The sequence below is a fragment of the Drosophila rhopaloa genome, unplaced genomic scaffold, assembly GCF_018152115.1.
Source record: "Drosophila rhopaloa isolate 14029-0021.01 unplaced genomic scaffold, ASM1815211v1 contig_167, whole genome shotgun sequence".
NCBI lineage: Eukaryota > Metazoa > Arthropoda > Insecta > Diptera > Drosophilidae > Drosophila > Drosophila rhopaloa.
In genome coordinates, this window is record NW_025335047.1 from 8253731 (window position 1) to 8268926 (window position 15196).

General features: G+C 40.0%; 1 protein-coding gene across 5 annotated transcripts in view; it reads left to right on the top strand.

The window, feature by feature from the left end:
- LOC108046375 (stAR-related lipid transfer protein 13) overlaps positions 1–15196 on the top strand; it is a 99931-nt gene that overhangs the window by 20526 nt on the left and 64209 nt on the right. For all 5 annotated transcript variants that reach the window (XM_044458423.1, XM_044458426.1, XM_044458422.1 and 2 more), the window contains one exon: positions 10256–10300. The gene's annotated coding sequence lies outside the window, so the exon portion shown is untranslated. The remainder of the gene's footprint in view (positions 1–10255; positions 10301–15196) is intronic.

The window sequence follows — 15196 nt, forward strand, 5'->3', positions numbered from 1 at the left end:
GTCGGAAGTTAATTCAAGTTGACTGGATTTGAGAGATTTTAATGGTTTTTTAAAATTACCGACAAACTGAAATTATATTATAAAATTAAAGAAACACTTTATTGGCGAAATTTTGACTTTTAGTGATAAAGCGTTGCCAATCGTTGGTGTTTATTTTTAAGTTATCACTAATTGCCTTTCATACTTATCAATCAGCAAATAGCAAATACCTTTGATTAGGCTATCACATCCCCACAATTTTATTGGCAGGTATTTACTATCGAATTATTCACATTCTGCAACTATCTGAGAGGGAGATAAAACACAGAAGTAACCAGATAATCAGATTCGGTTTCTCGACTCGCCATCAAATGAAATTCCAATTAAAATTCCACGGTGGTTGTGGGGGCGTTTGTGTGAGTCGGTGTTTGTCTTAGAAATGGGCCACAGTTAGTTAATAGCATTTGGGGCCGGCCTTTAGGCCATGACTAGACACTTTGTTGCATTTTCCGGGGAAAAATCAAGGCGAAATCCCGCGTCGCTGATTAAAGAGGCTTTCACCGCATATGGGTCAGCATCGTCACCTTTCGCCAGTTGGAATTGGGATATAGGGCATATAGACATAGACATATGCCCCAAAACCCCATATGCCGCTCTGCAACTAATGAACCTCGTGCCGGGGCAAAGTTAACTTGTTTTCTGGCGTAGGTGTTTGACCCCCAACCCAAACGATTTTGTTGTTGTTTATTTATGTTAATTTCTGGGGCGGCTTTTCAAAAATATTCTTCTACAATTAGTCGGCTTTTGGTGGGCTTTTTTCTTCATCCGATTCTTCGTCTTCGCTTCGTTTCGCCTCGCTCAATCAATTTAAATACATTAATCAATTTCCATGGCTGGTTTTTTTACCAAACATTTATTTTCGTGTTGGGTGCGCTGATCGCAGCGAAAAAAAAACAACAATTTAATTATAACAACAAACAGCAACAGCGACAAACACATCGGGTATATCTGAAATTGATATCGTGACTTTGTGTAATTTGTAATTTACGATGAGATCACTTCCTCCAACAATGTATCAAGTCAGTCAGGCCATTCCCGACCAACCTTCGTCGGTCGCATTGTGCTATTTTCTTTTTGTCCCCTGAGCTTGAATCCCCAGCATAAATGCACTGGGAATAACATTTTCAAGTGCATTATAAGGCATTTAGTTTGGAACAAGTTCAAACAACAAGCTCACCAATACCATTGAAAATGAAACAGACGAAGCGGTACAACTAAAAGATGGAGAGGTATAATTATAAATAAATATAATCCCTTTTTTTATTCTTTAAAGTTTAAATAAATGTTCGTCTCAGTATGTCTCAAAATTACAAAAGTTCTCTTTAAAGTCATTTCTTTCACATATTTCTCAGTGTATACATACATCAATTCGTCGCTAGCTCAGCTATTTTCTGCGAGGAGCAAAGACAAAAAAACAGGGGAGCAAAGCAGAGTTTTCTGTGACAAGATAAGCGTCAACGGCCCCTTTTCCCCTTTTGGCTTGTGCCCCACACTTTTGGACAGACTAAACCGACGTCCTGCTCATCCAAAAAAAAAAACACAAAGGGGAAAATTTGCATTCGCAGGCCATTCGAAGAGGAAGCATTGTTTTTGCGCATATATTAGAATTGGCATTCGAATCCGGATGGAATCACAAGGGGGAAATGCAAATCAATTCCAGCGTTTTCAAATCGCACATCGAATGGACAATCAAACAAATTATGTCAGCTGGAACCGCTTTTAATAGGGCTTTATATCTACAGTCGGATATCATTATCCGCTTCCATTTCCCGAGCTCGTTTGGTTTTGGTTTTCGGTGTTTTTTTTTATAATCGCTACCGACTGTTGGACAAGAAAACCTTGATCTAATGACCGACCCATTTCCGTTTCTCGGTTCACGATTCTTTTGGCCACTAGTCTATTTCCCAAGTCCTTGACCTTAGAGCCGCTTATTATGGCTTGCTGGGCTTTTTTGTAACCGCCGGTTGTAAAATGTGTATTTTCTTACGATTTCCAGTGAGCGCTGCTTGAGGTCTTCGTATTTTTACGGTCGGTCTTTGAACTCATCAAACTTGGAACATTACAAAACGCTTGTCGTTGTCTCATATTTTTCTGGTTTTCAGTTGAGTTTTTTTTGTGCCTTCAGTTTTTCCATTTTTTTTATTTTTTGAAGCCATGACAGCAAAGCCGTTTAATTAGCTGCAAAGCTGCAAAGCCCACGCCCCAGTAGAGATTCTCGATCATGTCGCAATATCAACTGGCAGCCAAGTTGGGCAGTGAGCGAGAGATATGCTTTATAGCTGATTACCGGGGGACAGACTTCCAAGTGTCAGCAGCTACATATTTAATGCCTACACTCGATGGAGTCTGGAGTCGGGAGTATGCAGTCTGGAGACTGGAGACTGCTCCTGATCCTGCTGCTCTGCCTACGTTCTGGCTATTGATTTGTCACTCGATGGCCATCTGTCTGGCAGTTGGGCGGCTGCCTCTGACTCTGGCCTTCAGGCCTTCTGGCTCCTTAAACCGTTCTGACAGCCGCCGGCGGAGCGTGTGGGCAACGCCCGACTGGTCAGTTGGCCAGTTCACCAATTCGCGGGACTGACAGCCCAGAATGCCGCATAATTCTGCAAATGTCGCGCGTAGGTCGCTAATCAGATTTCACTGGCGATTCTGCAACGGCAGCAGATGCTCTGCGTTTGTGCGAAGCCATAGCCGCGATGCCGATTTTAATTACCCATCTGGATTGGCAATTAAACTCTGGGTGGCCAGTCAAGATACACACGAAAAAAGGTTATCGGTAGCAATTTCAATTTCTTCTTGAAACAAAAACAGTTTAACGCATTCAGTGGTTTTATGAAGTAATACATTTCAAACCTTAGTAAATTTGTGAAATTTTAAAGATTTTATGGATATTCTTGTTAAAATACATATAAATATTTTAATTACTTAAGTTTGTAATATGTGTTTACATAATGTGTCTGAAGATTTATGGTGCAGATTAACACAAATATTTAACCCTTAAGTTCTTAGAATAATAATTTCCGCACCACTGGCATTATAATCTCTAAAAATATAAAGGGTTTTTATACTTTTTAAAATGATGTGCTACCATATAGATCACACATTGAAGCGTTTGAAAAACGAAAACTTCCCAATTGATGACCTATTTGTGGTGATATTTTCCTCCGTGCAGGGAGAGATGCACTGTCCGTTTTTGGGGGCACTAAAATTCGTCATAAAAATTCAATTGAACGAGAACGGAGTGGGGGAGATTCAGACTCGCTTTTCATATGTGCCGCAACGACTGTGCAGCGGTTGCATAATGCCCCACAGACAGAAAGACACACGCACGCACACACGAGAGGGTTAATTTCAGCAAAGGCAAAGGCAAAAGCAAACAAACCCAAAGCGTCGATCCCACAGAATTGGTTGTGTGGTCCCAAAGCCAGACCAAAAAAAAAAGAAGAAAAACCGAGCCTATGGCGTACATTTGGCCAGGCGAAAACTGAGGGGAGACAACAACAGCCACAACTTCAAATTACTGCCGCCAATTTAATAGTCACACTTGTGGCACCCAAGCAGATTCAAAGTTGGAATTACGTGAAGGCTCCCCAGCAGCACATCGGCATCTGAATCAGCATCTGTATCTGTATCTGTATCTGTATCTGCAGCCCAGACTGCATCACGCAATGCCCGCTTGGGCATTAAATGCTTCTTAGAAATGTAAAGATACAAAACGTTGTTTCTCTATTCGATTTGAGGGTTTGGGGAGATCTGTCTGCTGTGGGGGTGGAGGATCACTGCATCCACTTCCACAGAGGCTGCATCTAAACACACAGCTACGGTCACAAACATAGCAGACACACTTAACATGACTAAGAACTTAGTATTTAAAGAAGAACCAAGATCAAAGTATTTATTTAGATATATTTATTAAATAGTAAACATCAGTAAAGACTAAGACTTCATTTTGGTGAAATAATAAGGAAAACGGTTAAAATTTTCCAATTATAAAATAGTTCATTAGACTTTTATCATAAAACAAAGACAAGACAGTACAATAAATTATTATATTATTGAGTCACTGCTTAAGTAACAAAATAAAAATAAAATAAATCTGATAAGCAAAAATTCAATAACAGAATAGCCAAAATATGTATCGGATATTCTTAAATCTTTTGATAACTCACCTAATTTACATAACTATTGTTCCGACTTTGAGTGTACAGATGTAGCTCTATGTAGATTGTTTAATTTTGCTTAGTGGCTGTAATAGTTCTTGAGAAAATGTGCAGCCTCATCGTAATGATGTTGGTAAATACTCGTAAAACAACATCGGGCCGGCAAGGTCCCTCTAAAAGGTTTTGGAGCAGGCGTTAATGGGTTTTTGATTGTTTATAGCATAGGTTTCAAGGTTGTTGCTGCGCGGAGGGGCTGCTGGCAAAGGTTAAGGGTTACGAATAGGGGGCCGTCGGAAGGCCAGGGATGAGGGCTATTAGCTGGGCCATTAAGCATAATGCATTAATATCGCCCATGCCCTTTATACCTTTCCACTGCGCCCGTGTAATTGAGACTTTTTGTTTTGGGCATTGCATTTCCTTAAAGACCCGCCGCCGACCAAATTATGTTTTCAGCAGCGATCGATCAAATGGAATCGAATGGCTGACAAACACAAACACAGATGCAGGCCACCGTTATTAAAGCAGAGTATCGTGTGTCAACTGAGGCATTCGCACAGCCAGACAGACAGACAGACAGACAAATCGAATACACATGGAGAAAAAAAGGGGAAAGGGGCGGGTCTGTCAGACCGATATGAACAGATATACAGACAGACGGTTAGACAAACAAACCAGCGCTATTGCCATATGTGCGCCCATAATGCTGGATACATAACTCATGCGGGGAAAGACTCGCAACTCAAACTCAAACTCAATCTCCAACTGAAACGCAAACGCAAACACAAAACTACCGTTTGATCGATCGTTTTGATTAGAAATGCAACACATTTCTATATGATCTGTCACACAGGCCGCAAAAGTCTGCTTTGGCATTTGCGGTCTCGGCGGCAGACAAGCGAAATGTTTGTTAAAGTGAAATTAACGTCGCCAGCCAACTGCAGCCACCAATCAACAATGCCGGCTCAGCTGCACCACCACACAAGCCACGCACCACGCACCACTAATGCACTTAGAAAAAAAGAAGGTTATATCTATTGTAATTTTATAATATATAACATTCAAATGTGTAACTTAGAACTACGAATAAATGGAATAAATTTATTAAGGGTCAAAAGATGGTTAAGATATTTTAAATTGCTTGTCAAAAATATGTATTACAAAGTCATACAAATCAAAATTCTTGGTTATTCTATAAACATATTTACCATTTTTACAAGTATTTAGAAAGTTTTTGTAGTGACTGATACTTGAGTTTCAACTTGGAATATAATTTAAATAATCTATGGGTTTTTTGTACTTCTTAACCTATGTAAAGTCATTCTTGTAAAATACAAAACTGTTTAGCAATTGTACGAATATTTTTTCCATGTGTAAAAGCCAAGCCACAGCGATCATCATTCCCAACCCGAGTCTGTTTCTGTACTTGTATCTGTATCTGTATCTGTATCTGTATCGGTGGCAGCAGCAGCAGCAGCTTTTCCTTGGCATGCAGTTGTCGCCATTGCAGTCGTCGTCGCCTTGTCGCACATTTTCCGCGTGGTTGTCGTGGCTCGTCCCCAGAAGAAACACCAAGCCGAGTTAAAGCCAAGTTAAAGCCGGGGAAAAACAACTCGAAACGATTCCAAAAGCCATGCCCTCCTCCTCCCACTCTCACCCCCATCGCACTGTCTCTTTCTTATGTGCGTTTTTGGTTACGGGCTTAATTTACAATTAATGAAATTCGATCGTTTTATTAACTGTACATTTTGCATGATTTATGCCCCACACTCCGCGGTAATGAATAAGTTTTTGACAATTTTCCACTGCTTTTGGTTCATTTCACGTTTTTGTGCCGTTGGCTGTCCATTAACCTTCATTAGGCTTAGGGGACTATTAACACCCCCCATCCCAAAAAGTCCCCATCCAAGCTGTCATTGCTTTTGTCCATTTATGGTTGGATTGCATTGCCGGCGTTGACAATTTCTATCGACGATTGCACAATTAAACTCTATTTATTTATTTGTTTCGCTTAATGAACTGTGTGAAACATTTTCGATGTCTCAAATATTATGCCCAGGCCAAAACAATTGCAGCACCACCACACCCGCAGCCAAACATTCACCCACCCAAACATTGCATGTACACTGGTAAATAAATCAAAACACAGAGAAAACTATCCAAAGTTTTGGGTGCAAAAACTGGGTTAAAACATTTTAAGATCGAACAATTCGAATTTGTATCCCGATGTTAAATAAAATCGATTGATATTATTAGTTAGCAAACTAATGAAAACTAATGGTAGAAAGTGGTTCTTTATTCGCTTTATTCTGAAGTTGTCAATTGTCAACTTAAATATTATTCAAAAAAATCTATTAAAATGTTAAATTTTTAGTAGTGTACCATAACAACAAAAGCAGCCACGCAACTTGTTTCAGTTTTCGATTTGTTTTTGGTTTTTCTTTTTCGCTTGCCAAGCTGCTCGCGCATTTTTGTGCAGCGCAAATTGTTATTGCACAATTTTCGGTTTTGGGGGAATTCAATGCAATAGCCACAAACTGAAAGACAGACAGCGCACAAAAACAACAAATACGAAACACACACACAAAATGCGCCTAATTGTCGCTCTTTCAGCTGTCGCACATAACACTTTGTTTTTGCTAATTTTCTGTCACCTGTGTCGTTTTTTAAATGCATTTTTTCTCGGCCACACAATTCAGACAATAGAGCTGGCATCAAAAAAAAAATATGGTTAAGAGCACGTGACTGCTGATTTTTTTTATGGGCGAAAAGAATAAGAATCGGGATCATCTTTGTCTTCGTGTGACTCACTTTGACACAGTTGCAGTTGCCAGTTTGTTGCCCTTTGTTTTCGGCTACCGGGAATTATCATCTCCGAAAGCCAGAACATCTCTTCTTTCTTTCCTTCTGACACCGCAACCGTTAAAATTGCATGCCTCGACATTGGCCATTATCAAACTAAGGCATCAATCTGCCAGAACCAGAGCCGCACAATTGCAAATTGCCATGGCAATTACGAGTGGAAATGGTCGGAAGGGGCTAAAAATGGAGCAGCCGGCTGGGAACACGTTTTAGGCCCGGCTAGAAGATACTATCCAAGTCAGGTCTATCGAAAAGGCCTGGCCAGCTGGGCGATTATGCAATTTACAAGATCTGGCTGCAGCAGTTGCATCTCCAGAATGCAGTCGAGCGCAGCACACCAATTGTTGAGGCGGCTAAATCATTTTTAATACCCAAATTTAAAACGAAATAATCATAAATAACTGGGTTAATTTGTAACGCTTCCATGGGCATGCGTAATGAACCATTCAGCCCGTTTGGAGCTATTCGGCTCGCCCAAAAGCTGCAGCGAAATGTGAATGAAAATGAAATTCAATTAACGCTGTCATATCAAAGAAAGTCGGATAGAACTAGATGGTCTTGTGGGTACAGTGAGTCTTCAATAACCTGGGATTTCGGTGTCATCAAGGGGTTGTATTCATAAAAGATCCTCTTATTGTTAAGCTATTTATAATATAAACTTACAGCACAGCTCAGTACCTTTAAATAAACATATTTATCTGAAAATTTGGTCTTCATAATTTTTAAAGCAGAGTTTAACATGATCAATAGGGGCACCGTTAAAATTGGTTCTTAGAAAAAACATTTTATTAAAAGTTATTTTACGTTAAAATATAATTAATAATAATTAATGGGATGCTTACAAACATGTATTTCAATGATATTTCCCAAACTTAAAGTTTCCACCACCAGGGAGGTCTGACTGTATATGCCTTCGTATATTTTAGTGGCAACTAGTCAACGACTGTCAAGTTCAAAGTTATAAATGTGCCAGGGATCGTGCGGAGTTTTTTTAATTTCCATGATTTCGTTGTGTTTGCTGGCAGCATACGAAATCAGATCACAAATCTTTTGTGGGTCTCTTTTATTTTTCGGTCGATAGGGGCTTTTTTGTTTAACAGATTTCTGTTTCCTGCGCTGCATTTGAAAGTCGCAATCGGAGAATTATTCTGTCATTGACTGGCGCAGAGCCCGGGGATCAATTACCTTTCAAAACCAATTTGCATTTAAAAATGCATAACGAAATCGTGTGCACACAATGCAATATTTTGGCAGTCACACGCTGGGCTCGCGGAGTTGGCAGTTGTTCATTGTTTGCCAGCTGATTGGCAGGCTTTCAAATTGCGAATCAAGCGGCATCAAATGGAAAATGAAAATGGAAAATGCAGGTGGCTCGGTGGCTCGGTGGCTCGGTGGCTTGGTGGCTTGGTGGCACCCACACAGCCTTATCTCCCTTTTGGCAGTTGCTCATTATTGCAACAGTTGCAAGTCGGTCTTGGCTTTTTATATATATATATATTGTATTTTTACGACCAAAGGTGTGTCAGTAGTTGCAACTGCCATTTGCTGCTCGATCGGTTCAATCAATATGCTCTAGGCACGCAAGCTCTCCACTTCACTTGGGTTAAGCTCGCGTTCATCTCTTGCCAAAATATGGGTTAATTTGGCCCCCAGAGTTTGGTTTTGTCTTATTTTCATTGCTGATGAACAATTTTCGGTAACTCTTACTTTTGATTAGGCCATGAGTCTGCAGATTTGCCGGATTAATTCTTGAAAAGTAAATCTGGCGATGATTTGTCAACTCTTCGAGTGGCTTTCTGTCTCATTCAACGTTTTCATTTCTAGGTTAGAAAAACACACATAGCTTTTGAGGGGCTGCTTTCATTTTCAGATGCGCAAGATTGTGTAACACTTCCCCCATGCATGTTTTATTGCATTCTGTCATGCAACTTGCCACAAACCGAACTAACAGTCGTAAATTATGACGGGCTGTCTATAATTAATCAAAGCACTAGGGCCGCCGTCTACTGGGGCAGTTAGTCTCAATTAACACACGCAAATTGGCCAAAGCTGGCAGGGTTTATTTCTCAGCCATGTGCTGATGCTGTACTGGTAAATATGCCAGGCATTTGAAAGTAAAAACAGCTCCGCACCTACCGGAATTTGTTATACATTTAGTATACAATGCGAGATGCATTGTTAGTGCTGGATTGGCTTTGGCTTTGGCTAGCTCGGCCTTTTGTGTCGCTCAACCAGTTTAGAAATTCTACTGGTTTGAGTGACGACCATGGCGAAACCTGATGTGCCACATCCACATCGGGCGATTTGTATTCCAAATGACGTCTGGTTCCGTTCCGTTGGCCAGGCTACGTATGTCAGCTGATTGAATTGCAAAAGGAGGGATGGTAAATGCGAAAAATGGAAAAATGGAAAAACGAAAACGAAGAAGACTCGGGTGGGGCTTGGAAAATTGTGCAAGCTGTTCTGCAAGTTATATGAGACATTTTGCAATCAACGTCACTCGTCTTGGCCTTGTACTTCCTGAACATATTTGGTCAGTTCTTCAGCCTCACACTCGAAGAAAAACTAGCACTTTATTTAACTGTAGTGATAAGAAAAGTGGCTATATTGAACAAAATAAATTTGGTTTATTACCACGGAGAAGAATTACAAATAATTTGTCAAAGTCAACTTAAATAATGAATATATCTTACTGCTTTAGAAAAGGTTAAAACTAAGGTTTAGTTAAATCATGTTATTTAATCAATGATTTCTAGAACACAGTTTAGGAGTATACAGGTCCATATCAATAAGCTATACTTAAACTATACCAAATCATTTGTTTTCTGTGCATCTTCATCTCATCACCCGCTAATTTATACCGCATTGCATTATCGATTGGCGTTTGGTTTATGGCCCAGACTCAAGTCGAGTTTTGTTAAAATTTCGTGTCCAGCTGGGCAAACGAAACTGGCCTAGCAACCTTTAAGCAACTACCTGCTTTCAGCTGCTCAGCTGTTTGTTTAACTTGGCTTAAATTTATGCATTTAGTCAAGGCATTTATCATGCGAAAGATACAACACGAAATTAGCATATAGCGCGGTGCGTGCCAATATTTTTTGTTTGGCTGAACAAAAGCCCAAATATCGAAACGATTGCCTTGATTAGTTGACAAATAAACTAACCTCCTTTTTTTTTTTTTGGCTTTCTCTTTGCAGCTTGGAGTCTCCGGGACATTTCGCATTAAAATTGCAGCAAAAAAGGTATGTAACAAATTTCTTAATTAACTCAAAAGCAAACTTTCGCAGCGCCTAGCAAATATGCCAATTAAGTCAATAAATATTTGCCAGCTGCTATTTACGTTTTGACACCGACCAGCAATAAAGATTTCCAAAAATGCTTTTACATTTTACAAATGGCAGACGAACAGGCTTTTGAGCCGCACAGAAATCATTTATGTTAATCAACACATGTTTTTTCGGAGTCATTGGCTCTGGGGGAATTCTTTTTTTTTTTTTTTTTATTTTGCTTGTGTCTCCGGCTTGGCTTTTTCTATATATTATAAAAGGCCCAAAAAACCAAAACAAAAAATAAATATATACAGAAAACGTGTTTGTGAGTGTCGCACAAAAACAAAATTCAAATTCAAATTGTGCCCCGTTGAAATTTGCGCTAATGTTGCCATTTGTGTTGCTGTTGCTGCTGGGCCAGTTTGAGGTTGCTCGTGTGCTGTTGCTGTTGCTGCTGCTGCTGCTGATGTTGCTGTTCGCCGCGAGTTATTTTTGGTATGCCCCACCGACTCTATATGGACGCCCCATGCCGAACAAGATTTCTGCGCCAGCGCAAACTCCAAAGTCAGATTTTTAGCGTTTCTTGTTTCTAATTCTCATGCAAATATGTACTGCCAGGTCATGTCGCTTCTGTTGCTCCCCAACTGTTTGCATTTCAATAAGCGCGCACACGATTTCTGCATATTTCTCTTTCGGGCAATAAAAGATTCTCGTGAACTGGCTGTGACTCAAATCAAAGTCAAACATTTCCAAATCGAATTCGCAATAATATCTAAACGGGTTGTGGAGAAAAGGTGGGAAAAAGCAAACCGAACAGCAACGACACTTCTGATAACTAATACTTTGGAAAAAGCCATAAAAGTAACAAAGAGAGATAAAGTCAACGCTTTCGGCAGGGTAGAACGGAAATCGTAAGTTTGGCAAGAGAAACGAGAGTAACTGCAGAAAAGACAGCAAAAGCTGTTGACGAATATTACGCATACGCCGCGTTAGTGAGTCACAAAGCCAGTCATTGTGCGATCCCCCATCGAAAGCCGCACTCAACCCCACGCTGATTCAAATTGGTTTGTCATTAGTCTTCACAGAAATCCATCAGAGATAGCCACCCAATAAAATTGAATATCACGAAGCAATTTATCAGAAAAATAATATTATGTAGTATCCTACATTTGTGGGATTTCCATTTTTAAAATATAGAGACAATCTTTTTATTTTTATATATTTTTATATTCAACGCAGAATTGATGAAGCGTTATAGGATGAAACAAAACACTACTTGACTTACTAAATAATTCACAAAATAGTTAAAGATGGAATCATAAAAACATTTCAAATTGTGGTAACAAAAAAAACTTAATTTAAAACCAATTTTAAACGCTTCTTCTTTGAACATTTTTCGAGTGCACTTGATCAACGATCAAGCTGGCTTTAACAGCCTGATTATGCCTGAATTGCAACCCAAAGGGCTGCTAAAGTGCCTGTTGTGCTGTTGTTCGTCTCCTCACCAGTTGACCATTAAGCCAATCCAAACAAGTGCCTTGATGGCCAAGATCTGCTTTAATCTTCTGATTTGTTTGGGTTATGCTGCCTTTCAGAATGCCGAGCCCATGCCCCCCGTTTCATTATCGAACGCGGCAGGGATCCCATTGCCTAGCGTTAATTCGTGTGCTTATGAAGTTGACATGCCGAACGAATCCAAGGGGGCCAAGCATTATTTTATGGCCGCCCTTTTATCCGGGCACCGCATAAACTCACACTTAAAATCAATAAACGTAAACTGGCCCGCCCAACGGCGAATTGCATTCGACATGTGTAAGCGATAAAACTATAAAATAGCACGAACTTATGCCCACAATAAACATAAACCATTCCGGGGCGAGAGATGAGCCCTAAAAGCGATTTGCCAAAAAAAACAAGTAAGAACCGCAGATACCACAGAAGAATTACCAAGCCGGGATTCAGTTGCCATAGCCATAGAGTATAGAGTTGTTGGTACATGCGTAAACAAGTATTTTTATGGTTCCCCGGCCACGGGGCATTAAAGGATGCCCCACGGCTGTGGAGCAGGACAGGATGATGGGACACGGCCATAAAGGCACTTAATTGCCATTTTATTACCGCAGCTATTAGGCCACAGACGGCCAACCAGCCAGCCAGCCAGCCAGCCAGTCAGTCAGTCAGTCTGTGCGACTTTCATTAGAAGTTGAAAGGAACTCCTGCCTGCGAATTGAGCTTCACTTTCGCGTCAGAAATACGCCATCTGCAGTGGGGCATATTGCACTACATTTGCATCAACAACAACATCCGCTGAAATCACTGTTAGTGGTTGATTCCTTGCACTGAGCAAAATAATATCACCTCAGATTTAATCTGTTCTTTCTAATCGAGAAGACTATTTAAGTTGGAGCCCTTTGCCTCTTAAATTCTCCTTTGAGTTTGTAACTAATTGAGAATTTTATTTAGCTCCTAACAATACAAATGCAAATAATATATTAGAAAATTGGACAGCCCTAAAGTTAACCTGTATCATTTACTTACTACAATAATAACAAGTAAGCTATGAGTTAAATATAATGATATTTATTGTCATTATTGTACCAAAAATAAATCTTTTTAAAACAATATATACACCTATTGAATCTATCCCTATTTTATAGCATTCTCTCAGTGTTTATCCGTTTTTGCTCTTCGGCTGCCACATGCAAAGTGGCTCCCTTCAGCGAATGCAGTGCCATCCGGCGATATCTTTAATGAAATCTGCATGTTGTGCGCTTTAACAAGCATTCTGCTTGTCTACTCATGTCGCCCTCCCCCGTATCTATGTGTCTCCATCGGCAGAGCCTTGTGCCATTGCGATCCTTTTGTGCGGGGAACTCCAAGATCCCAGATCCCGGATACCAAATACCAAATACAGAATAAAAGAACCGAGACGAGAACAGAACAGAACGGAGAAGAAAAGAACGAGCCTGTGGCTAGATCACCAACTTAGTTGTTGGGCCAGGCAAATCTTGTTAGCGTAAATATTAACTTGTAAATATGATGATGCCCTCATGGAAATTGTACGAATTGCTGATAAATATCATTAGGTCTCAACTCTCTTCCCTGCACCGCGCCATCTGTATTATACCCTTGCAGAGGGTATTATAATTTCAGTCAAAAGTTTGCAACGCAGTGAAGGAGACATTTCCGACCCTATAAAGTATATATATTCTTGATCAGCATCACCAGGAGAGTCGATCTAGCCATGTCCGTCTGTCCGTCTGTCCGTCCGTCTGTCCGTCTGTCCGTCCGTCCGTTTCTACGCAAACTAGTCCCTCAGTTTTAAAGCTATCTGCTTGAAACTTTCCCAAAAGTTGTCTTTCTATTGCAGGTAGTATATAAGTCGGAACGAGCCGGATCGGGCCACTATATCATATAGCTGCCATATAACTGAACGATCGGAAATGCCATAACTTTGGTGTTTTTAAAGTTATCAAGTTGGGATTTTCTATGGGTTTTATTTTTGGCCAATCAATCCGACCTACCAAATTACATAAGGATCGGCCGACTATATCCTATAGCTGCCATATAACTGAAGGATTGGAAATGCCATAACTTTGGTGTTTTTAAAGTTAGGAAGTTGAGACTTTTTATGAGTATTAAGAATACACCATATGAATAATTTTGAAGAATATAATTTACAGAATATTCTGCAAGGGTATATCAACTTCGGCTCCGTCCGAAGTTAGCTTTCCTTTCTTGTTATACCCTTGCAGAGGGTATTATAATTTTGGTCAAAAGTGTGCAACGCAGTGAAGGAGACATCTCCGACCCTATAAAGTATATATATTCTTGATCAGGATCACCTCCTGAGTTGATATAGCCATGTCCGTCTGTCCGTCTGTCCGTCTGTCCGTCTGTCTGTCCGTCTGTCTGTTTCTACGCGAACTAGTCTCTCAGTTTTAAAGATATCGAATTCAAACTTTGCACACACCCTTCTTTCCTTTGCACGCAGTATATAAGTCGGAACGGCCGGGATCGGCCGACTATATCCTATAGCTGCCATATAACTGATTGATCGGAAATGCCATAACTCTGCTGTTTGTTAAGTTAGGAAGTTGGGACTTTCTATGGGTTTTATATTTGGCCAATCAATCCGACGTACCAAATTTCATAAGGATCGGCCGACTATAGCCTATAGCTGCTATATAACTGATTGATCGGAAATGCCATAACTTTGGTGTTTGTAAAGTTAGGAAGTTGGGATTTTCTGTGGGTTTTATATTTGGCCAATTAATCTGACCTACCAAATTTCATAAGGATCGGCCGACTATATCTTATAGCTGCCATATAACTGATTGATCGGAAATGCCATAACTTTGGTGTTTGTTAAGTTAGAAAGTTGGGATTTTCTGTGGGTTTTATATTTGGCCAATTAATCCGACCTACCAAATTTCATAAGGATCGGCCGACTATATCTTATAGCTGCCATATAACTGATTGATCGGAAATGCCATAACTTTGGTGTTTGTTAAGTTAGAAAGTTGGGATTTTCTATGGGTTTTATTTTTGCCCAATCAATTCGACATAACAAATTTCATAAGGATCGGCCGACTATATCCTATAACTGCCATATAACTGATTGATCGGAAAAGAAATAACTTTGGTGTTTTTAAAGTTAGGAAGGTGGGATTTTTTATGAGTATTAAGAATGCATCATATGAATAATTTTGGAGAATATAATTTGCAGAATATTCTGCAAGGGTATTTCAACTTCGGCTCCGCCCGAAGTTAGCTTTCCTTTCTTGTTTTTTATTTGTATTTGTATCTGTATCTGTGTTTGGATTGCATTTCGCCTGGCAATTCTATTAAGATTCTTATCTAAAGTGC